The following is a 25,364-nucleotide window of genomic DNA, read 5'->3' on the forward strand; positions in this document are numbered from 1 at the left end:
GGGCAGGGACAATTTCCACTAGATGAGGTTGCTCAAAGCCTCATCCAAGCTGGCCTTGAACACCTCCAGGGATGGGGCAGCCACAGCTTCCCTGGGAAACCTGTGCCAGTGCCTCACCACCCTAACCTAATCACCTCACCACCCTTAATACCTAACCTAAATCTCCTCTCTTTCAGCATAAAAACCTTACCCCTTATCCTGTCATAGCACTCCCTGATAAAGAGCCCCTCCCCAGCTTTCTTGTAGGCCCCCTTCAAGTACTGGAAGGCTGCTCTAAGTTCTCCTTGGTGCCTTCTCTTCTCTAGGCTCCCCAACTCCCTCAGTCTGTCCTTGTATGAGAGGTGTTCTAGCCCTCTGATCATCTTCATGCCCCTCCTCTGGACTTGATCCAACAGATCTATGTCTTTCCTCTGTTGCAGGCTCCAGAACTGAACACAGTACTCCAAGTGAGATCTCATGAAAGCAGAGGGGCAGAATTACTTCCCCTGACATGCTAGTTACACTTTTCCTGCCCAGGATACGGTTGGCTTCTTGGGCTGCAAGCGCATATTGCCAGCTCATGTTGAGCTTCTCAACCACCAGCACCCCAAGTCCTTTTCTTCAGGGCTACTCTCAATTTCTTACCTACTAGAAATGCAATCATAGTAGAATAAAAAAAAACTAAGGCTTCCTGTGTCTGACTCAATCAAAACAAAGTTTACATTTCACTTATCTGATGATCTCAAGGTCTCCAGTTTCTTTAGAAAATCTTTAAATCAATCCAGTCGTAAACACGACATTCATAACAGAATTCCCACACAGTGAAGAAAAAAACATTCCCAAGTTATGAGTAAACCATGCCGAGACTGATCAGATGTGTAAAAAAACAAGAACTGTAAAGGGATTTTTTATTATTTATGCTGCCAGCTTTTGCAACTTGTCTTACATTCCTCATTTAGGAATTCTAAATATGAGAAATATTCCAGCTCTGAGATGGCAGGAGGAGCATCAGCCTTCACAGAAGGGACAATTCACCAAACCACTGCATCATATAAACACATCATAAAACTTGCTCTCCACTTAGCAGAAAGTACTAATACAACACTCCCTGATAGGCTCTGGGCATTCCATAGGTCAAGCTGGAGCTTACTGGTCCCTGCACCATCTAAGAAAAATGCCCTTTAAAATACATATTTTTATATTTATTTATTTATAGATATAATATTATACATAGTAGATACTATTATATATTCACACAACATATTCAAATACATTTAAAATTTAAACACTACTTATCTTTGTTGAAGATTGGGTGGCAATCGGAATGAATAGGAACTGTCATTACACACAACATGGAATAAGAATTCTAGGACTAAATTAGGTTCTTATGTGTGTTATTTGTGGAGCTTTGTGGAGCTTCACTATTAGCCCATTTCCAGTTTCCTTGACTAATTTCTCAGCAATTTACATAGATCACTAGACAAATGTATCTAGATTGACACCAAAGCTTTCAATTTAGAGGTATTTTATTACTCAAATAAGCAAATATGCTAGGCTGAAGAAAGATACACATGTACACATACAGGACAAAAATTCTTTTTTTCTTTCACTTTACTATGTCGAAAGAGCTCTCCAATACCCTATCTACTATTTCAGCTTGCACCTCAGTTCTCTTTCAGTGTCCTTCTGCTTTAAGTTCAGGCTTCACATCTTCATTTTTAATTTCCCACAAATTTCTACCCTGCCAAAATCTGTTCTTATTACATCACGTGCCAGACCTTGTTCCACTTCATTAAAACTTTCATCTCCTTTTCTTCACTTTTCTTTTCATGCTACTGTTCCTTTTCTTGAAGATATCCAATGCACCTATTTGCTCATTCTCCCATAGAAATCTCTCCTAAATATTATTTAAAACAAGACCAGCAAGACAATAGTCAAACACTGAATTCAGCAAGGTTTCTTGAGTGTAACATCAGCCTAAGCCCATACTGGTGCCTTCCATGGTGCTGTGGATCTTTTTCTAGAACTTCCTTCTTTGTTGGACATGAACTGGTAAAAAAACCTGTGAATAGATTATTTGATTCTGTCTAGAAGTCATTCTGCCTTCCTGTTGTCCTTACAATTTAATTGTAAAATGTCAGTTGCGTACAAATTCAAAACAACTGCTAATAAAATAATTATTAAAAATAGTTATTAAAATCTTCAGAAATGCTATGTTTAATGCAAATTTGTTCTGTAGATGCAGAAGTTCCCCTAGCTGCGCGTGTCACATTTACAGAACATCTGAACACTAACGGCTTTAACTCCCTAAGTATTTTATGCGACATCCCAGCGTTTTACATTCTGAATGCAGAAATGGAAGGTAACAACACCGTTTATCTTTCAGAATAATTATTTTTAAAATTACAAAATATAAATAATTGTTGCTGTAGAGGCTGATTTCGTGCAAAGCAACTTACTGTGTGAAGACTCCAGTGTTGCTGCCACAGTAGTGCCCCCAGCCTGGCCAAATTCTGCTCCTAGAATGACACCCGGTGGCCACAAAAACGAACAGCAAGGCGTTTTCCTTGTCCTCCAGTCTTGCTCCCTCATGTAAGGGATGGTAGAAGCCATCACTGTGTTACCGCCAGGCATTAACTGAAAATTCTTCACAGCATTTAGCAAAGCACTGGAAAAAACTGCGTGAAATACAAATTAATATACATAAAATGTTTGATTAAGCAATATAATTATCCCAAACACTATGTATAACATTTGGGTTTTTTTGTTTTTTTTTTTTTTTAAATACAATTGTTTAAAAGTAATAACTAATGGGTTTAGAATTCACAAAATGAAATTTCTTGGTATATTCCATAGCATTCCACTCTGGAAACAGCTAGTAGTGGGTGAGTGGCATTTCCAAAGTATGACTGTGCAGGTTCAGGATTAAGCCATAAGATGTTATTTCACATCAGGGAAGATTAGTTTATCTATTCTTAAAAGTTACAGGACTAAAATGCATTCAGTTTTAACTCTAATTTGGATTTCTAAATGCTATGGCATACACATTGTTGTGCTTAAAATAGCTTTGAACAAAGTAAGACACTAAAAGTGTTTCAATAAATTATGTAGTATCAAGTCAGGCATCAATGCTCTAGGAAATTAATTGGCAACTGAACATCAGTGAGAGTTAAGAGCTTCTTGCCACATATTTAATTCTGCTTAAGTATCATATGAGTCAGAGTAGAGCTTTTCTTAAGCAACATCCTAGCCAAAAAGTATTTGATAATGTTTTCTAAAGAGTAATAAGAAATGCACTGATTTAAGGAAACCAGGCTTGAGCACTTCAGCACAGATTTTTGGTGTTAAATTCTTAGCAGTTTGGCAAGTGAAATGGAAAGGGAATATTTATTGCTTGACGGTTTTCATTTGTCTCATTTCTCAGATCAGAGTCAAAATTCCTAGTGATACCATAAGCCTCTTTATAGCAGCTAGCGATATCACAGAGGACAAGTGCCCCTTTTTCCTCTTGGGAAATATCTATTTTTTTCTCCAGTAAGTACAAAGCCAAGTAAATAAAGCTTCTCAGCATCCTTGCACAACAGAAATTCTTAAGGCCATGGCAGCTCTGTGTTTCATTTGGCAACTCTTGTACCATTACGCTCACTGGGCACCAGTGCTAACGGAGGTGGCGGGTATGCACCTAGTCGCTACGACTCCAAGGCCTGAAAACTAGTTTACTGCTTTCTCATCTCAACTTTGCCTTAACATCTCTGCTTAGAAAGATAAGGGTTAAAACAACAAAGATAGCTGTTTACATAAGCATAATAAAATTACTAAGGTGCTTTGTCTGAAGTTATAGTTTAAGATAAGTTAGCATACAACATCTGAAAGAGGTTACCACTGAACACAAAACGGCGCACACAAGGCAAGCGTATAAACTACACCAGTCTGGAAACAATGACAAAAATGTGTCACTTATCAGTAAGTTACACATGTGCACTCACTGGCCAACCAAGTATGCAAGAATGTAAAGCTTGTGGCAGATCCAGCAACGGAATGAACTCTAAACAAATAAGAATCATAGCGATGGGAAGAATGACCTCCCACTGTACTAAGTCTAAAGCTAGATATTGCCAAGAGACATGCAAAGCTGGTGGAGTATGCACAGAGCTAATCCTTGAGATACCATGGAGCCGGACCAAAGATAGCACTAGGAAGGCAGATGGAGGGTTAAATCACAGCCGTATAAACTGCTGCCAGCTGCCAGAGCTGAGCTGGGATCCAAAGGTTTGATTCAACAAGTAAGGCTGGGGCTGAGCAGCCTTCGGAGAGATACTAGTCCAAGCACATCCTTTGATCTTGTTCCTCAGTAGAAGCTGTCAACAGTTGAAAAGTTTTAAATGCTTTTCATTTGTTTGTAAGATCACTTGCTTTTTGTTCACTGAAGAATAAAACCTCATTTTTAGCTGGGCAGTATAAATACCAGTTGCCAATCTGCTACTACATTTTTGTACTCCCTCTTCCACTTGCTCCCTCATACTAGATTTTGGTGTAAACCCATATTATGGTTTAAATATACTAGGCTCAGGTGTGGGGAAACTACAGTTTACAGTATCAGTGTAAGCAAGATAGAAGGTACCAAAGGACTAATCACACGGGATGGTATTTAACGTTATTCTATTTATACCCACATATTTATATTACCATTACAGATGTTCTACCCTCTTCATACAACTCCATATATATGATTATATACTGTACTAGGGTTAAATAAGGTCTGATTGTGAACTGACAATCTGATCTGAAAAGGCTGAGCAACCCCATAAGGTATCAAGAACAATCCTAATAATAGTATTCCAGAATGGTAGTTTCTTTTCTGCATTAACACTGAGCTTTCTGCATAGTGAAATTTGTTCTATGTGACAGAAATGCCACCTGCATGTTATTTAAGTTCTAACTTTCCACCTCCCCCACTGAACTCCATTGAGAACTACAAGTTAGGTCTATATTTTAGAAGTAAAAATTAAACACAAATGTGCAGAAACCTCCTGCCCTCCTCCCTAAATCCTAAGACAGCCTTCCAGGTTTGAACAGTGAAGGTGGGAAAGAAGAAAGCAGAAGTAAGCACCACCCCCAAATCTACCCAGATGTAGGCAAAAGCAAAACTCAAACCAGCGGCATCCCTGCTGCATTCTGAACTCTTTCTTAACTCCCACGTAACCAGAAAATGAAACATAACAGGTTGCTTCATAGCAAATAGCCCAGGTAAAATCTCCACTGATGTTCAGTTGCTTGTCCATTCGGTTGTCTTTAACAAAAGTCTTCCTTTCAGGTGATGATTTATTTTCCTCAAATCGTTTGGACAGTCACACTTTTGCATTTCATAAATTCTTACTATGAATTATCCTGGGGCAACTTCATAAAGTATTTAAATGAACTTCTGTGTAGTTCTGACAACAGTGAAATTTCTTACTCCTTCACAAATGTTCTTCCACTTTTAGCATGAAATTTACATTCCCGAACTTGCCAGACAAAGTAATAGCTGGTGTTGGCATTCACTACTGTAGGACTCTGGCTTGTATGTTCATTCATGTACTTTGTTTTAAAGGATTCCCTCTGGCCATTACTGCATTTCAGCAGAATTTTGCTTTTAACTATTGTTTCATGCCAAAATGCAAAATATTTTGTTACAGACGTTCAAAAAGATAATTGAGTATCCATTCGTTAGATTTATGAATTCTGAAAAAGCATTTTCTTCCCTTCACTTTCCTGTTCACCTCTCTCATGTTTACTTCCACATCTTTCTTATGCAATCACCTTTGCCTGGAACGACTTTTCTAATCTGTACAGTCTCCTGCCCTTTAAAATATTTTTGCTAACAGATCCATATACTCATTTGTAATTCCAAGAGGCATATAACCCCCATCACTGACAGTATGCGATGGAGATCTGCCTCTATTTTGCCCACCAGGATATGCTTTTCTTTTTATTTCATACTGAGTTGATGATGTTGCACTTGATTAAAACAAACAAACAAAACAACTTCTTTTACAGGGAAAAAAAAGAACAAATTAGTCAAATAAGGATAACAAAGGAGAAGTTCTCAAGGCCAAGGAACAGTTGCAGTAAATCTGCAGCAGAAAGCCCTGCCTTACTCCACATGAATGCAGCTGCCATACATAGTTACTATAAATAATGCAGGCAGCTATTTATACACATTTCTATGAAGTCCAAGGACAAAAGAGATACAAGTTGTGCAAGGCTGACCCTCAAGTAAATAGATATCAAGAAGTAAATTCCCCTTACCAAGGTACCTTATACAACTTTAAAACTTCACTTTCATTTGTGGGGTTAACAAGAATACTAATTCTTCATTCTGCATTCCTGCTCTAGATAATTTTCCAGTATCACCCTTTCCTACAAGTAAACTAGAATTGAATGCCAAATCTTTTGTTTGTTGAACAGAACTCAAGGTATTACATTTTTAAGCTACTATTTTAATCATAAATTTTATTAAAATTTTACTACTGTCAAAAAACATGGATGTTACTGCACTGTAAGCAAGTCCTGTAAAGTTATTCTCATTTACAAATCCAATTATAAAAGAAAAGGTGAAATGGATTGTGTGCCTTGTATGGCAGAAATGGAACAGGAACTCTCCATACAGCCATTTGAACTGATATTGCTCTGGAAACAAGCATGTAAAGGTTGAAGAAATTGACTTTTAACACATTAGCAGAATAAGTCAAATGGAAAATTACAAGAGTCAAGAAATGTTAGTTATATAAGAAATAATGTTCTATCAAGCATGTGGATTGTGCAAAAAAAAATTTTCATTAGTGAATGTACTTGTTTCCTCTCTACTAGCATTTCAAATGACTGCATAAATAGTAACTATTGGTACATGCAACTATCACTTTTTAAAAGACCAGTGTTACCATGGCAACTCTAGAGGGAAAAATCACACGAAGTCATGATTAAGGTGGCTGGGGAAGCCAGCCTTACATTATGCTCATTTTTCCACAGTAGAAGGAAGGGACTAACTGTGACATTTGCAGATAGGCTAGAAACACAAGCAGGGAGAGGGAAACTGTAACATTGGAATACCCAACCAGTAAATACATGCATAATACAAATTAGCTAGTAGAAGCAAAAATTGCTAGAAAATAAGCATAGGATTCTAGGATATGAGCTGTTGAAAAACCCAGCTGTGATCTAGGTTGTACTGTGAGTGAATTTTGCTGTCATACTCCAGCTATGCCAATGCATAACAACCCCCGCATTCCTTTGTGAAGCCTGAGAATTCAGTTTTCAGGATGGATACAGTGCATCACTTTAGCTGCTGGTTGGCATTTGGGGAATAACTAGCTTAGGAGGTCTGCAACAGGTACAGAGTCTAGTGAGCAGGGAAAAAAAATCAGGGGCTTTGGCAGCGGGGTGGGGGGGAACAAGGAAAAAATAAGCAACTCGTCTTGTTCCAAGCACTTTAAAAAATGGATAACAAACTTCTAGCTCAGCTTTATTGAAAATCGTTTTGAAATCAGTGTCGTTTTCTTAAGTTGGGCATTAGATGTCTTTTAAAGTCTATAGCCCTGAGTAATACCATATCTCATACTGCAGCATGAAGTTCTTTAGTGCCTTTGGTACATAGCAGAATTCTTAGCAAGTAGAGAAATGCTACAGTTGCCCTCAAAAAATAATGTTGAAGACCTTCTTTTTGAAAATGTTCATATATGTTGACACACACACAAAAAAAAATCCCTAAAAGAGATGCACTGTGAAACCCAGAGGCTGATCACCAGCTTGACATAAAGTTAGGTGGTAGTATTGATATACATAAAACTAAGAAAAACTTACATTTATGCTTTTCTATAGCCTGCTCCAGCAGTAGCCAATATCCTTATTTTCAGGATAGCTTCAGAAGCAGGATGCTGATATCCCAGGATACTGGCAAATATTCTAACCAGGCTGTGTGCAGCAGGACAAACTCTGCCTTTTCCTCTTCATCGATCAAAAGGATTGCTTGTCCTGTTCACTGTCAACTTTACCATTCCTTGAGGCACAAGCACATTGTGAAAGCTCCCCTTCCAAGCTAGGAGGCAAGGGCATTAAACGGTGTTCCTGCTGGTTGTTAGCAGGTCATAATGAAGGCACAAAGATTCACACATAGCAGTGCGAGATGGATGCCTCTGCAACTGTTTGGAGGCAGTTGGTGGTATCTAAATGGTAGCAATAGTCATTCAAGTTCCTTTGATGACATTGGGAATGATCAAAATGACCCCTATGTAATTCATGTAAAAATTCAGAGCATACAACAGTCAGAGGACATGTGATTCATGTTTGTGCTGCTTGTACAACACAGAAATCCCTGAGAATTGCTCCAAGTGACTGATACTGGACTTAATGTATTTTCAAGAGGACACAACATTCCCACTCCCAAAAGTGAATAACATGTTGGAATACATAGAAATGGAAGGAACTTATGGTTGTTGACATGGTTACAAACAGAAAAGCTTGTTCTTATTAAATAAAACAGGCTGATTCCATAAATACTTTCCCTGATGGAATAAGGCCATGCTCTTATCTTAGGTAAGCTTGTGCATATCAGTCATCTTAATCAGGTTGAGTTAATATGAAAGTGCATATTTGCACCTGCTTAAAGGTGGATCTGTGAAACCTTAAATCTACCTTTTCTTGGCAGAAAACAGCTAATCCAGAATTCTGATCTATTTTCTCCAAGATGTGCCAACCCATGTGTCAAGGCTGACTGAACAGAAAAAAACCAAAAACATTTGGTTCCATCTTGTTACAAATTCTCACTAGAAATTTCCAAGTACATTTAGAACGTGTTTAGAAATGTTTTGGTAAACTCTGACAAGGAGTGATAGAAGTTTCCATATAAATGGAGGTCTTCATTGTCAGGACATGAAATGGAAGCAATATTCTTACCTTCATCCTTTTTTCCATAAAGATCAGCGTTTCCCTTCAAAAGTCAGAAATGGCCTATGCATCATCGATTTACAATTAAGGTTTGTGATATTTTAGTCATTAAATTATTAGCATCTTGAAAGAAAAAACCCACAACACAGCAACAAAATGACATAATGTTTATAAATAGAATAACATTTCTGTTTCTTTAGGACATTATTAACTTTAGCATAGTGCTTTGACGTTACATTAAAGCCAAGGTTAGGACTCTAAAAAAGGAAAGAAAATACAAAAAACTGTCAGATCTTTGCAGATCCCATAAGTTCTGTGTTACAGTGGGTAACAGAGATTTATCCCCCGTAGGTATAAATGAGGAGATGAGAATACCCACAGAACTGCCTCCCTTCACTCCTTAAGTGGAAAGAAGCATTTCTTCCTGGTAAGAAAGTCTTGTGACTTGGCAATAAACTGCACTTATCAGACAAGAATTCTGCCGCTTTAAAAATTCCTTTTAATGACACCTTTTCTTTTATGAGTTTCTCAAAATAAGGCTTTTAAAAGTCATGGATTTTATTGACATTTAGTTTTCAGGACTCGTTTAAAATTATCAAGCATTTCACTAAATATCAACTTGAGGTACTGCCATAGTGCAAGTAAAAGGTTTTAACATGCTGAAAATGACTAATGCTCGATGGAAGTGCAACCACTATCCTGAATTGAAAATTCTATGCAAAATTGCAACACTATTTATATCCCTAAAATATCCATCTGGAAAGATGTTACATTCTAAGCCCACATGAGACTCACTAATAGGCTTCATACCTAATGCTGAGGCATCACAATTCTCAGGCAAAAGCCTCCTTCCTTCATCAAAGGCAACACTGTTAAAGGTATAACACTGATCATTTCATTTTTCACTTATCTTAAAGTATTAGAGAGAATAAATAGTCCTGGTGTCCAGACGGTACCATTTCGGGGAGGACAAAAAGCAAAGAGGAATGAAAAACATGCTGGATTTTTTTTTCCCCAGGTAGTTTTGATCGCAATGGTCTAAGGCAAATGTGACAAATCTATAAGCTTTGCTGCAACAATGTCAGTTTATGTCATGGCATTCTACATTTGATATTTATTGAAGTTGTCTTCCTGGAAAGAGAGCAAAAGATTGCAGTGGCTCACAAGAAATTGCACCTTTCAAAGGAAAATACAATAAACTTTATTTTTACTTCTAATACTAGGTCTTGTGGCCTTTCAAATGAAAAAAAAATATACACTGTCCAGTAAAGAGTAATGCACATAACCTATTAATTAAAAAGAGAATATAGGCTTTAAAAGCCTCTAGGTTTGGTGAATTTTTAATATAAAATACAAGAAAAACTAGACATGAATTAAGAAAACATTATATTAAGCAGATATGTAAGAAGAATCAGTTTCATACATTCTCAGCACATGACTGAATAGAGAAGTATTTATCTTTAAATAAATTACCATCTGGTCACAGTTTCACCTGTAGGAAATAAGTCACAAAGCAGTCATGGTAATGACTGACAATCATTCAGGTTATTTAAGATGCAAGATACTACAAGACATATGGAAACATTACACTTTATCACTTTGTGATAGATTAAAATTTGTGAACATTCCAGAAGACGGTGTTCCATGTTCCTCCAATCCCTTAACTGAAATACAGATAATGCGTATAAAACTACAGATTAAAAATATGATGAAGATCAGGTAAATATATTTATACAAAAGGAAAAAACATAATATCTCAGACATCTGTTAAGAATACTGCACCCCCTCACTAAAATCAGTTTCTGACAGTCCTGTTCTATTTTCCAATTTTTTTTATAATCAAAGAAGTGTTTTGCTACTAGAAACTAAAAATTTTACATTCAATCAAAATCTTTAGAGGAGGAAAAAAGATAATCCATTGTGAGTTTGCTAGTCCTGGTCAGGGTTAAAATTCTACTGTAATAGCACAATACATTATACAAAGGTACTTTTATATGCATGCTAAATATATATATATATGCTATGTATATATATACTTAGCATTAAGAGTACTTCACTACAAACTTATGATCAAGGCAAAAATTACCATTTCTTTGGCCATGGCCACACAAGAACAATAGAGGAACAGTTTAGGCAATTTGTTTTTCAACAGAACTTGTTCAGCATTATGGTTATGTTTTTCAAGGTATTGAGCCATTCTGGTTTCCTGGACTTCATTAGTCTTCCATATCCATTTTTGTACCAGTTCTGCTGGCTTCAGTTCAATTATTCTCCATTCGTTGTTATACATCAAGCCTCAAGGAACTATAAGTCAAACGAATGACTTAAATATGTAAATCAATCAAAGTTACATTGCGGATCATGTAAGAGGTCTGTCTTTTATGGTTCATTTGAGCTTTGAAAAGTCTTTGAATGAAAGAAGGACAACTACATCAAGACTCTTATGACTTCTGCTGAAACCAACACATAATACTGACTCTACTATGAGATGATACTCATTCCATGTGTCATGTGTTGTTTTGGTATTTTAGTTAGGGTAAATTCATACAACTTAATTGGATTTCAGCTCAGGGGTTGCTAAGTTCAAACTCATACAAAAGAATCGGTAGGAAAGGCAATTTGGGTTGATATAAAAGGATTTGATTACCATATGGGCTCTTTTAATTTAGGAGGTTATTTAGCATTTCTTTTTCTACCCTAACATCGCTATCAGCTGAGTGTGAAGCTTTGGTACAAGCAGACTACATTCAAGGATCCCTTGGTAAGTAACCAGCCAATACTAATTTCTGTACAATTTTCATCACAAGAGGAAAATAGATTAGAAGGACCTTCCGATATTTAATGATATATGTATATACGTATACACATGCACACAAACAAACACACACAGACTCTTCCCTTCCAACTGTTTAGTACACATCTTAGTGAAGACCCCTAGGGGAATTTAATCAATAGAGATCATAAAAATATTAAGTTCCTGCTTCCCTTTATCACTTCTCCTGGAAAACAAATCTTAAAATTCAGTCTTCTTGGCTATTGAACTCTTGACCTCTTTTTCAAGTTGACAAAATATACTGCAGCAACCAGGCAGACATGCAAATGTAGCAAAGCATCTTACATGAGGAAGCATTCCTGAGTTTTTGAAACAAAAATACACTCATGACTCACAAATGCACTCATATTCCTTATCTACCCCAGTCAACTTCTGTCTTGTAAATAGCCACATACAGAAAAAGCCTTGACAATTGCACAGAGATCTATATATCAACAAGGTTTTCACTTAACAATAACAGCAAGATCACATCTAAAATTTCTGAATGGTGTTGTAGAAGATCAAAGGTTATGATTAAATGAAACAACAGTGAACCACGGAATATGAAATATTATTAGGTAGAAGTAGTCTTCCTCATCAAGACTGGAAAAAATTGTTCACATTATCACAGAATGATCTGAGTTGGAAGGGACCCATAAGGATCATCGAGCACGACTCCTATCCCTGCATACAACAACCCCCAAATTTATACCATGTGTCTGAATGCATTGTCCAAATGCTTCTTGAATATTGCTAGACTTGGCACCAAGACTACTTCCTTGGAGAGCCTGTTCTACTGCTCCACCACTCTCTGAGTAAAGAACCTTTTCCTAATATCAAGCCTAAACCTCTCCTGGCACATCTTCCTGCCATTCCCTCAGGTCCTATCATTGGTCACCAGAAAGAAGAGATCAGCACTTGCTCCTCCTCTTTCCCTTGTGAGGAAGCAGTAAACTGCTACAAGGTCCCCTCCCAGTCTCCTCTTCTCCACGCTGAAAGGACCAAGTGAATTCAGCCACTCCTCATATGGCTTCCCCTCTAGACTCTTCACCAGTTTTGTGGCCCTCCCCTGGACACTCTCCAGCAGCTTGATATCCTTTTTATGCTGCAGCACCCAAAACTGCACACAGTACTCAACGTGGGGCCACATCATTGTGGAGTAGAGTGGGACAATCACCTCCCAGAACTAGCTAGCTATGCCATGTTTGATGCACCCCAGTACATGAATTGGCCCTCTTGGCTGCCAGGGCTCAACGTGTTAGCTCACGTTCAACTTGCTGTCAACCAGAAGCCCCAGATCCCTTTCCACAGGGCTGCTCTCCAGCCTCTTGCTCCCCAGTTTGTATGCATATCCAGGGCTGCCATGTCTCAGGTGCAAAACTGTTCACTTTACATTTACATTGCATACCCGACAATAAAACCAATTAAGTTTCAGTGAATGTATGTTGTGGTTGATATTAATGCTTGTACCTGCATATGAAGCATAATTATTGATGTATATGACATGATAAAAGCAAGAGGGAGACTTTATTACTCTCTAGAACTACCTGAAAGGAGGTTGTGGAGAGGAAGGAGCTGGCCTCTTCTCCCAAGTGACAGAGGACAGGACAAGGGGGAATGGCCTGAAGCTCCATCAGGGGAGGTTCAGGCTGGATATCAGAAAAAAATTCTTCACAGAAAGAGTCATTGGGCACTGGAACAGGCTGCCCAGGGAGGGGGTTGAGTCGCCTTCCCTGGAGGTGTTTAAGGAACGGGTGGATGAAGTTCTTTGGGACATGGTTTAAAGGAGCGTTAGGAATAGTTGGACTTGATGATCCAGTGGGTCCTTTCCAACCTATTCTATGATTCTAATAATATCAATTCAACCCTATTGTTTTCATTGTTAACTTCAGAGTTTAAGAATACATACTAAGTACATTGTGACAGAAAGTGAATTTTACTTTCAGAAAGAGATATCAACAATTGGAACACCATTCCCTCCTCTAACTTTCCAGAGGTGTTACAGTTCCCATCTGTACTACAGAGCAGTTCAGTTAGCAGAGTTCTGCTAAGCACTAGAAGTAGACATAAGCATTATCTTCCACTCACTGCTTGAAAGGTAATGATTGATCTTGTAATATCAATTTAGTGAATACTTTGTAAGACACTCTTAATAATGCAAATTTTACGCAAGTACATCTATAGACAAGACACAGAAGTACCTTAAGAGAGATCAAATTCATTATTTTTTTTTTTTTATCTGGGCCAGTACACTACAAAAGGACAGTTCCACAAGAACTTATAGTCTAAAAATAAAGTTTCACTGTGTGGGCAAACAGGTCAAGGGGGAAGAGGGAGAATCAAAGCCAGGAATAGGGTGTACTGGTCTGCATAAGTATCAGAGGCTCAGCCACCTCCACGAGCCAGTCATATTTAAAAGCACACTTAGACATGTGAACTTAACCAACTTTATTTGAAACACATGGACCTGTTATGTCCTTTAGATAAATCCTCAGGAACAAAGGACTTTCTTCAATGCAATTTATACAGTCTCCCACATGGATTTGTTTATCAACCAAACAATATAAATTACTTGAGTATCAGCTTTTGGTAGAACTAATGATCTGAACACTGCCACAGAAGAAGAGAAATGCTTGAGGTAGTGCTGGTTTCATGTTTTTTACTCATTCTATGAGCTGAGCCTAGATAAAGGCTCGAAATGTATACAGGACACGGCAGAGGGCAGAAACTTGGGACTACAAAGTACTACTACAGACTAACACAGACTGCAATCAACTAACAGGAAAAGAATATGCTGTGCATAAGAGGAACACCTTTTGCTGAAAAGAAGGAAGAATTTATCAAGATCATAATACAAGACCTCTGACTCCAGTTCTTGAACGTTTAACCTACTACATTGTTAGAGCAATCTGCTTGTAGCTGTTCCATTAACTTTACAGCTAGGGAAATGGTCATTGTTGTAAATGTTATCAATGCATAAATACTCATATATTACCTGGTTCCAAGATATCAAAACTACCCCTTCAATTTATTAAAGGAAGTGGTATCAGAAAGATATCTGCAGTAAATCTGCCAGACATGCTGAAAATAAACAACCTAAGATGGAGAGCAGGGAAAATTCTACCACCTTCCTCTAATATTGGTAATATTACATAATAGGAAGCACTGAGTCACTGAAATTTATTTCACATCCAGAGAATGAGCCGGTGGTAAACAGGTAGGTCATCTGTTTACATAGGCAGTCACTTCTGGGGAAAAAAAAAAATCCTTTAGAACTTGTTTGGTGAGGGTGAAGAGGTCAGTGTGTTCCCAGTACCCAACCTGTTTTTTCCAAAAATCATTATCAAAGAGAAAAATAGAGTACTCCATTTCTGAGTGGCCTCAAAAAAAGGAGGGGTGGGCTACTTAAACAAAACCTAAGTTCAGGCTAATTATTCCTGAAAGAATGGTATTCACAGCTTTACAATGGCCCCTACAGTTACTAAGAATGAACAGGATAAAAACTGTAGCAGCCTGCCCCTAAACTGAACATGAATTAGAGCATGAGATGCATGAATATTTCTGTCCTAAGTGTAAACTTTCATAGGAAAGCAAATTAAATGACAACATTCAAAACCAAGAATGCTAACAGATCTATTCAGGCTAGCTATCCGGTCCTGAAAACCAGTTATAATTTAAAAGATAAACATGATTATAAAGAATCAATAAGACACAGCAGACTGATAGAGCAGTATGGCTCAGTCACAAAATCTTTTTTTCAGCTTTGCTATAGGAGTATCTTCAGGCAAGTATAACATCTACGAAACATTAGGAGTAACATTTATCGGTAGTTAACAATTTAGATGTAAACTATCTCATGCTGGTGCATCTCATGTGGTCCATCTATTCCACATGGTAACTGGCAGGAAAGGGGATGCTTTTTATTTATAGAGGAAAGGAACAGAGAGATGGGTGTGCAATGTGAGTAGTTATTTTGCGTAAATGGGGCTCATAAAGCTAAAAGATTTTCTTAGTAGATTTTGCTGTAATTTAGGTGGGAAGTGACACACTAGCCCCTTCCTGTCTCCTTCTGTTCACTCCTTTCTAGACAACAAATCTGTCATATATACCAGCAACACAGAAGAATACCTTGGGGACAGCCTGAAGGGTTTCAATGACTGTGAAGAGGTCTCAATTTCTACACACAAATGGTAAAATGTCAGTTTCAGGCATGAAAGTAGTGAGAAATTTTGTATGGGGAAAGGTACAATCAAATCATTTCCTGTATCATGATATATATTTGTCAGAAAATATTACCACAGGTAAGTCAGTTTCTCGAAGGATAGAGGCGGTGCTACAATACAAAGTGCATAACAACAACAAAAAGGAGATGCTATTAGTGTATGCAACACTGCATTTGGATTGGACCAAGGAGTGGGAAAAGAAGAGTAGCTGTTAAAGAAGGCACATCTGTGCTATGTCACCAGAAACCAGAAATCTGAATGTTAGAGAAATTAATATTTGCACTTTAATCAAGGCTTGGTCAGAAAGCAATCATTAGTTAAAACCAAATTTGTTTTGCAGGAACACTACTGGTTCCTCGTAACTAAACGGCTGTGAGAGAGGCTGCAGCCTCAAAACTCAGCCTCTGAGGGGAGAAAAACATGTAATGTTCACAGTATGATATGCTCTAGAAAGGAGTGACGATCAATATTTGACCACTCAGGAGAGAAAAACAATTTAGGCCAGTTTAGCAAAGTAAGACCCAAATAGTTTCTTTTCACTTTTTGACAATGGCAGGAGGCTAACTCTTTGAACAGGAAAATCAAGGCAAACTCATCCTTGTTTGGGAGAAAACTTGTGTCGAGCCTTACACCAGTGAGAGAGTTCTCAAGTCCAACTCAGCTCCTCCAGCAACATTTGCAGCACACGTAGCAATAACTTCTAGAAAAGCATTTGTAGGTTCACTGTGTGCTTTATACTACTATATTACAGTCATGGTTTGCCAGCCACTCCAACCAAAACAAATAATACTGTTGGAAGAGGAATTAGTTTAAGAAAGTAACTAGAGTTACACAAAAACCTAGTAGGAAGAAAAATGGGTAGTATTCTTCTAGTTACAGAATAACAACAACAAAAATATATAGAGCATTGCACCCTGCATTCTTTCTGTCATCCAGCCTTTTCTTCCTTTATTTGGGTCTTAAATTTCAGACTCTCCTTTAAGAGTAAAATCTTGTGTCACAGAATTAAAAAATAAAAAAACAATAAAACGAAAAAACACAGCAAAAACAAAAGCCAAACCCAACACTACAAAACAAACAGGGCAAAACAAGGCAATCAAAAGCTTTACCATTCTGGTATAGGCTGAAAATTATGTCTTCTGACAGTCAAAAGCACTTTGCAAAGCCACCTGCAGCTAGCTTTTCTGACCATATTACTAGCACAAAGGTGCATCACCATTTTTACACAGCTTTACTTGATTACCTTCTACAATAAATAAAATGTAACGAATTTTTGATTGTGCAACTGAGTTTATCTGCTCTGTCATTGCTCTATCATTTCTTCCTTTCTCTAAGTAAGGCTTGAAGAGTCTTATATTCCTTACAATATGCTCCAAATCTCCTACTTCTACAGTGGTTATTCTTTCTCATCAAGAGGAAGGAATCATTTTTTGTAGATCCAATAAACAGCATACTTAGAGCTTTGTGAGTTGGCCCTACCAAAAGGTAGAGCATACCGTCCCGAAATTAAACCACCAACACCACATCCTTCTACCTACAACCACATTCATTCCCCAGCTGCCATCAATAATATCACTTTGTGTCAAACAGTGAATGCTCCCCCTGCATGGCAGGAACTTGATCCTGTGTATCCAACGAAAAGATATGGGATACAGTAAACTTAGGTTTGTTTTTTTATTTTTTGTCCTTCTCTCTTGTTGTGACTAGTGCATGGAAATTCATAAATTTCACCTGGGCAGCACAGGATCCAGGAGCATAGCTGCATGCCTTTCTGCCCTCTGTGTCCAGAGGAGTTTCTTCAGATTTACTTCTACGTTTTCCATGACATTTAAGCAAAATCCAGATTTATACTTAAAAAATAAACTGAAAGTTATAATTTCAAATAGTTCCTTTAGTTTTATAATAGTTGCTAAATGAATTTAGTTAACAAAATGAGTTCAGATCAAATGTACCTGGACTGTAATTTTTTTTTTTTTTTGTGGAAAACCCAGAATTATTTATTAACATTTGTATTAAGATTTTTACAGAAAACAAGATGTAGATCTCAGTTACTTCAGGGTAAATCTGTTAATGAAGAAGTCAGAATAATTCCACAGGGTAAACCTGTGGAACAAATAGATTTATATAGCCCAGTCAGAATTTTTTATCACTACCAAGACTGTTTATATTCATCTATGAATGCCTCTTCTACAGAGCTACTGAAAACTAAATATACATCAAGTCCTCTCTCACCTTTTCACAAATTTTCCTTCTATTTAGGCTACAAATAGGATTGTAGATATTCATCTCACAAGGATTAATACATCTCCACTATAAATCTAGCTCCTGTACTGCAATATAAGTTACTCAAGTGCTCCTTAATCAAAATGTAAGTATAAATTGCAAATGTTTAATTCAAGGTGCAGAACTGGAGAACAGACTGCAAAATCCTTCCCCAGATTTCAAGATTATAGCCTTTCAGATCCACCCTGCTATAGAATTGGTCACATAGCAGAGTTCAGCTTTGGATTTATTATATGCTTATGTGCACTCAAAAGCCTTGCTAATCAGCTTTCCCTAATAAAAGTCTTAGAGTGCCAACTTCATTTTCATGTAGAGAGGACAGATTTTTCAGCAAGAAATTTGCCTTTTTCTGATCTATCCATCCATCCAAGACTCTGTCTGTTCAGAAAAGAATTCTTATTCCAAAATACACTTAAAACATCACATAATATCCTCAGCTATCGAATCTACAAGTGAGATGGTGGAAGCCAGTCTACAGCACAGATGGGAAGATTTTATGCCCATCGTCTTTATTCAGAGATTTTCTATTCCTCACCAGGGATGATTCCCTTCCCCTTCCCTCCAATGACATAGAGTAATTTATAAAAGTTTGTACAGATTGAGCAAAAAGATATCACCCCTGTGCACAAAATTCTCTGATGTTTTCAATATTTTTTTTATAGTAAGAATGTTGACTTCTAATGGCTTTGAAATACAGAGATTTAAGAGTTCCTTCAGGACTAATAATTTTTATTCAGCAGAAAGTCCACAGATTTTAACTAGGATTGGGCTAAGCCCAGAATTCTTGACTATTTAGTTCCCTCTTTGCAAAAGTAATGCATTTGCAGGTTTTAGCCCAAAGCTGGTGCCTCGACTATGTCATTCAAATAAGTTCAACTCTGAACTTTGTAGGAAACTGTTCCTTCAGGCAGAATTGGTAGTCCTGGTCCATGATCACCAGCCTGGTCTGTTAAGCCTCAGGTAGTGAATAAAGTACATGCTGTTAACATACCTTGACACTCAGCCTTTTCTCAGGGAGGACACATCAGATACCCAACAGCTCGTGTCTGGTCTACAGCTGTGGCAACTGTTTTTGCAAATGTTTTTCCCTCCCTTCCCAGAGATATTGCCAAGCTGTCTGTGTCCATTCTGGCAAACCACTGAAGACATCCACATTGTCCCAGTGATGCACCCTTTGCACGCAGCACAACCCTTTCTGCCCCATGAAGAGAAACTACTATATTTGTTACAAGACTTTCCACAGCAGAAGACTGGGAGATATTATTTTTTTCTTCCATGAAGGTGATTTTCCACGTGCAAGCAGTCAGCTTCCAGAATTCAAAGTTTATAACCACTAGCAAAATGACAACAGAGAGAGAAAAAAAATAAACAAAACCTATCAGTCCCCCCCACTAGCATTAAAATCCTGGTAGTATTGCCACATGTAAAATAAACCATAAGTTTAATAAAATGTCTTAGTAAAGTGCTGGCTTTGGTCAGTCACTCCTTACCTTATTTTCTACAAGCTAAAGATCGTGGCATCTTCATTGACACAACACAAATCAGATTTCTTTTAATTTTCAATCTTGGTTTCTGTTACAAAAAATAAATCTGAAAGGAGAGAACATTTTTCATATCCTTTAGTGTATTTGTTTTGACATGCATTTAGCTCTCCCTTCCCTGCCACTGTCCACAAAAACACAGGCTTGCGTTGTCCTGCACAGCCTTTCACATTCTTACACTCCTTAGATGTTTCATAGGTTTATTTTTAACGTGTTTTTATATCACGCTGCATACACTGAAGCCCTTTCATCGTTAAGTGATATTCTTGTGAATGCTGCAGTGTGAACATTGTAAATGTGACCACGTGCAGACACAGTAGCACTAGTAGCATGTGGCAGCTTCAGCTACCGTATACAAGATATTTCAGAAAGTCTTTCTAGCAGAGTGCATGCACTTTGTCTGCAGCTTCCAGACAACCTATCACATAGCACTCAAGGCAGCCAGGGCTTTTATGGGAAACACATGGTAAGCGAAAGTCACGACCTACTTAGTAACTAGAATGAAAAGAAACTCTGAAAACAGTAGGTTCAGCTCCGTTTTCAGTTCCCCCGAGAAACAGTAGTCATGCCATTGAAGTCAGTGGAACCACAGCACTGAAATCCTGTTTTTAATTACAAAATTAAGACTCCTGCACAGCCTTTATAGTGATAGCTGAATAAGGAAAACATATCTAGATTCGGTGAGCATTTGTATGAATAGAGCGATCACAACTGCAAGTCTGACAACACTTGTCACTCCCTTAACACATCCAAGCCACAGAGGTTTTGAGTGGTTCAGAGAGACATTGTAAAGCTGTATCTGCATTAAGACTTTATTCTCCAGCATTCAATGGTACCACACCTCCAGCAATGCCGCCCCCTCCTGCGTTTACCTCTTACTGCCAATTCCCAGGATTCCAGTTCAAGGACTAGTAGCTGTAATGGAGAGAATTAAAGCCTCATTTACCCCGGAGAACTCATTGGACATCTAGTCCTAGGCTAGGGGAACACAGAAGAAACATTTGACGTGCTCTCTCTTCATCCATAACAATCGAGACCTAGCCGTTAAGATTTTTTTTTCCTAAAATGTGTAAGTTGCAAGGCTTTCAGGTAGAAGTCAGCTTTTAAAACATCAAGCAGCCAATATCTTCTTGCAAGCAATAAGTCAGCTTTTACTTTGAACTTGAGATTATATACCCACTAAATATAGTTTGGTTCCCAAATTCTAGGTTGCTGTGCTTCTTTGCAGGAAAGGCACTTAGTGCTTTACAGACTTTTGCACAGAAATAACTACTTCAGAAATTTTGAAGGGACGTACTTTGTAATTAGTAGCTTAGCACAGATGACAAGTTGCAGAACTAGATATTATTGCAAGTTAAGAAAAAAAAAAGCGACCCAAATCAATTCTGTAAAATCCAGTACTGAATGATGAAATTATAAGGTGGGGGCTCTCTCAAGGAGAAGAAGAGAAGGGAATGTGGATAAGCATAACTCCCCGAGCTCAGACAAAGAGAACTCTGTATTGGCACTGCCAGAATTCCTCCCTCCGTGCCACATCCTGTGCTCCTAACTGCTTGTGATGAAAATAAACCAACAAAAAAACCCCCACAATGTGTATTTCTGGAAAAGGTCAAAAACTGCACATGATCATTCTAGGGGAGCAGGAAGCTTTTTACTTCCCCTTCTTAGGGGAAAGAAGAATGTAGACTCCCATCAAAACCACCAACTTCCCAGACACAGAAAAGAAAAGTCACTTCCAAGCACTAGACTGTTTTTAGCATAGCAGAGCTCACTCAAGGTAATGCTTTGCAGAAGTGAAAAAAACAGGTTAAAAAAGGGCATCAGTAGCACAACCAATCTGAAAATGCCTGAAGCTTAAAGCAGATTTATTCTTCTTCCTATCTTTATTCCCTCTAGTAGGCCACACATTGAAGATTTGCATTTGAAAAGGACTTGCTCATCCTCCCCAGTGAATCAAAGCAGAAGGAAATCTTACTGCTGACTTTAGAACTTCATTAGTTACCACAGTAACAGACCCATCACACACACACCCCCTGTCAGCTCCGGGAACAGCCTCGCTAGCAACCCAGACCTTATCTGTAGCAACTGCCCACTTCAGAGAAAAGTGAACTTAGCACAGAACTGCAACAGAAGACTGATTCCTCTGGGAAGTTTAGAGCTACTCCAATACTTCTCACTAGCTGAAACAGTTTACATTACTTCACTGTTAAGTGTTGCGGTTGGAAATTCATCAGCATTGCTTTGCAAGCAACAGAATTCCACATCTCATAGAATGAGATGCCATAAATAAAAAAAAACAATTTTTTTTTAAAAAAGGGGTTTAGAAGTACTCCCTCTAAAAACCGCTTCTCAATAAACATCATGATCCCATTGGGTCTGGTGTCTGCTACTGATGGTTCATGTTTCTTCTTCACTGTATGTTCCTAAGACTCTAGATGCTTTGGTTGACATGCATGAACCACATGAAGCTGATGACACATCTGAATGTGAATTTATAGATGCATTTGCCAAAAAACAAATTGTTATTTCTGTATGCAAAATCATGACATACCAAATAAAATATTTGCATAAATAAGGTTTTGTGGTAAATAACGCAAATGGCCTCAAGGGGGAGACAGCTTTGTCCCAGATGAACAACAAACACATTCGAAGTGAGAAAAAAACGAACATAGAGAAAAAACAAACTTTCTTTGGTCTTAGATATATAGATTCTATTGGTTAATAATATCCTTTGGAGTTTCATGTCTTGGGCAGCAATAGCACCTACTGAGTAGCAGTATAAAAATATTAGGGTAGCATAAAATATATAAAGGCTTTTTATAAAAGTATAAATTATTGCTCAAGGAGGTAATCTGAGAGCACAGGAGGAAGGTAGAAGGCATACATACTCTAGTATAACTTCCCTAAAGAGAAGCATTGCCATATTTTCACTGTAGAAATTCACTGAATACTTGCTCTTCTGAGCAAAATGGACTTCGAGGATGCTACGTATGAATGATTTCAGGGAAATGGTGAACAAAAATAATTCAATGTAACTTCCTCTCCCATGTCACACAGGCAAAGATTGACCTTTCCAGTTAGAAAAAGACTTCTTCGTTTTATACTTATGGAAATTTTTCTCAAGTCACATCAAGAGACACCAATTGGCAGGAAGAAGGAGGAGAAGGGTAAGGGTGACAACTTGACATAAGACAGTCAGAGCAAATACAGCTGATGGCTTCATTACTGGTAGCTCTAGAAAAGGATCTGTCAGTAATTTCTATTTTCCTTTCAGAGTATTTTGGCTCTGTTTACTTCATAAAAGGTGATCTGACTGTACTGGGTGATGGAGTTTATGTTCTTTACTAAAGAGCTACGAGCAAATGAAAGGGATGCTTCTTCAGTACAACAGCAAGCAGAATACTCCCCATCACAAGGATTTTTATCATAAGTCACATTAGATTTATTAACCTACTCATCTAGAAAGCATCTCGATGGCTAATTATACTACTTTGCACCTCCCTCTCTTTTAACTGCTAACAGTAATGTAATAACAGTTCCATCCTTCTGTTCTACAAGGTCCTTTGTAAAAAACCTCCACACACAGCAGCAACCTTTTCTCTCCAAAATTTAGAATAAATTAGTAAATCCACATACAGCACAGCTGAAATAATTTTAACGTATGTCTCCAAAAAACTGTATAGACCCCAAATCTAGTTATGTGAAACACATCATTAGATGATGTGGGTACAAAAGGGTGATGGCACTTAAAGAGCTCTGGGAGGAAGGTGCCAAATGGCTCTTCACCATCCCTTCCCAAGCAAAGAGATTCAGGTAGACCAAGAATCCTACTCTCACTACTGTCATCTAATATGTGCAGGGAAATTCAGTTGAATTTCAAGTACTCTCTACTTCCTTCCTTCTGTTTTTTTTTCTTTTTTTAAATTTGGAGAGCGAAAGGCATAATTACCCCAAGAGGACCTTCAGCCCTTAATATCAGTAACACAAGTGTCTAAGGTTCTGCCAAAATATTCAGTCTGCCCTTCCTTCTCAAGGAATCATTTTAATTATTTTCCTCCTGTCACAGACCCAAACTTCTGACCACAGTCTGATTTGCTGCTCAGATGTTTATAGGGCTACATAATCTTATTGAACCTTCAAGAAAGAATTTATTGGTTTTGTGGAAACTAAAGCAGTTCAAGTAAGACAGACCAATGACTAAAGCATCGTACCACATTTTTTGGTCTCCTTTCAGTAATTTTTACTTACAGTCCTATTATATCCTCCCCAGAATGTGGGCATTCTTTACCTGTCAGTGAAAGATCTTTGTTTTTTAATGCCTAGCAAATGGAATTTTGCCTTTATTGGCTTCTTTGTATCTTATATAGACTCTAGACAGCCCACTGGAAAATGTATGCTTTTATGATTATTCTATTGATTTTACTTGTATCTATCCTTTAAAACTGTATGAGACAAGCAGTTTTTGTATGTTCCTTTAACCCAAAGGGTTTTTTTATTTTTTCTTATTAACACTTCAGAGAAATTTTATGGCAACTGTAATCTTGTTTATCATTTGGTTGGCAAGTCTGAAATCTAAAGTCACTTGACTTCAAAGAATCCTGCTTGAGATACCCATTTGCAATCAATTTGCAATATACACTTGGATGACCCAGATTTAAACTTGACTCTTAAGAGCCTTACTGTGCAAAGTACTTAAGCTTCTCTGAATATTCAGTTGAAGACTATTATTTTTCCTTAATAGTCAGTCAGTTCTTCTACCCTGTTTACCTTTTTATTTTGCTCTGATTCTAGAGGCCTTTTACAATATCTCCAGGGGGATCAGGAATTTTTCTTGTTGTTGGAGTGGGCCACCAGCACATTCATTTGGAAGTCTAGCCTAGTCCTAAAATTTCAACTCTGAAGGCCTTGAAGCATTAAATCTGTTCTCAGTTCTGCACGGAAGTTAACCAGGGTTCAGGTCAATGAAGTCTGTATTCAGCAATGTACTTCAATTTTTCTCACAGTTTAATTTTTTTTTAATTGATCAGATTTTGCAATTTCTTACAAAACAGAAGTTTACAATGTACTTGGCACTTACACTAGTCAAGCTTAGTTCACTTTCCAAGCTCTCTGCATCATTTTGAACCCTGACATGGTTTCATTTAGCAATCACAAAAGTTGTTGCTATTTTTGGTGTTACATAGAACCATGCAAGAGTTAATATTATTTCTGTATCTTGATTTGACAGCTCTGGAATTTAGTTTTCATGATGTTCCATTTTCAGTCACTGAACCCACTGAGATTTACAATGCCCAACGTCTAATAGTACAAAGTAAAAATAATTGCTAAGTGCAATCCTACACAAACATCTACCACTGCTGTCACAGTACAATTCATACTGTTGGAATTCTTTTAAAAGCTTAAGACGAAAATGTGCAACTGGTTGGTTCTTACATGCTGGTGCAACGATTTAGATAGCATGAAAACTTTTAAGACTGTTGCTAAAGCCTACATACGCAGCATTTGAACAAAAATTGTCATTTGAGAAGGTTCTTATACGCTTCTTTAAAAACCCTATGATTCATTTATATTTGATTGTTACAGGTAACCTTGCTCTTTTATTGG

The 25,364-nt window shown here is 37.7% G+C and overlaps 1 long non-coding RNA gene across 2 annotated transcripts in view; it reads right to left on the reverse strand.

Annotated features, from left to right (window-relative positions):
• The window catches only part of LOC128852125 (uncharacterized), a 269,245-nt gene that overhangs the window by 40,421 nt on the left and 203,460 nt on the right, over window positions 1–25,364 (reverse strand). For both annotated transcript variants that reach the window (XR_008449772.1, XR_008449773.1), the window contains exon 4: window positions 2,439–2,657. This is a non-coding gene — a long non-coding RNA (uncharacterized LOC128852125). The remainder of the gene's footprint in view (window positions 1–2,438; window positions 2,658–25,364) is intronic.

This window comes from Cuculus canorus, chromosome 4 (assembly GCF_017976375.1).
Source record: "Cuculus canorus isolate bCucCan1 chromosome 4, bCucCan1.pri, whole genome shotgun sequence".
Classification (NCBI taxonomy): Eukaryota; Metazoa; Chordata; class Aves; order Cuculiformes; family Cuculidae; genus Cuculus; species Cuculus canorus.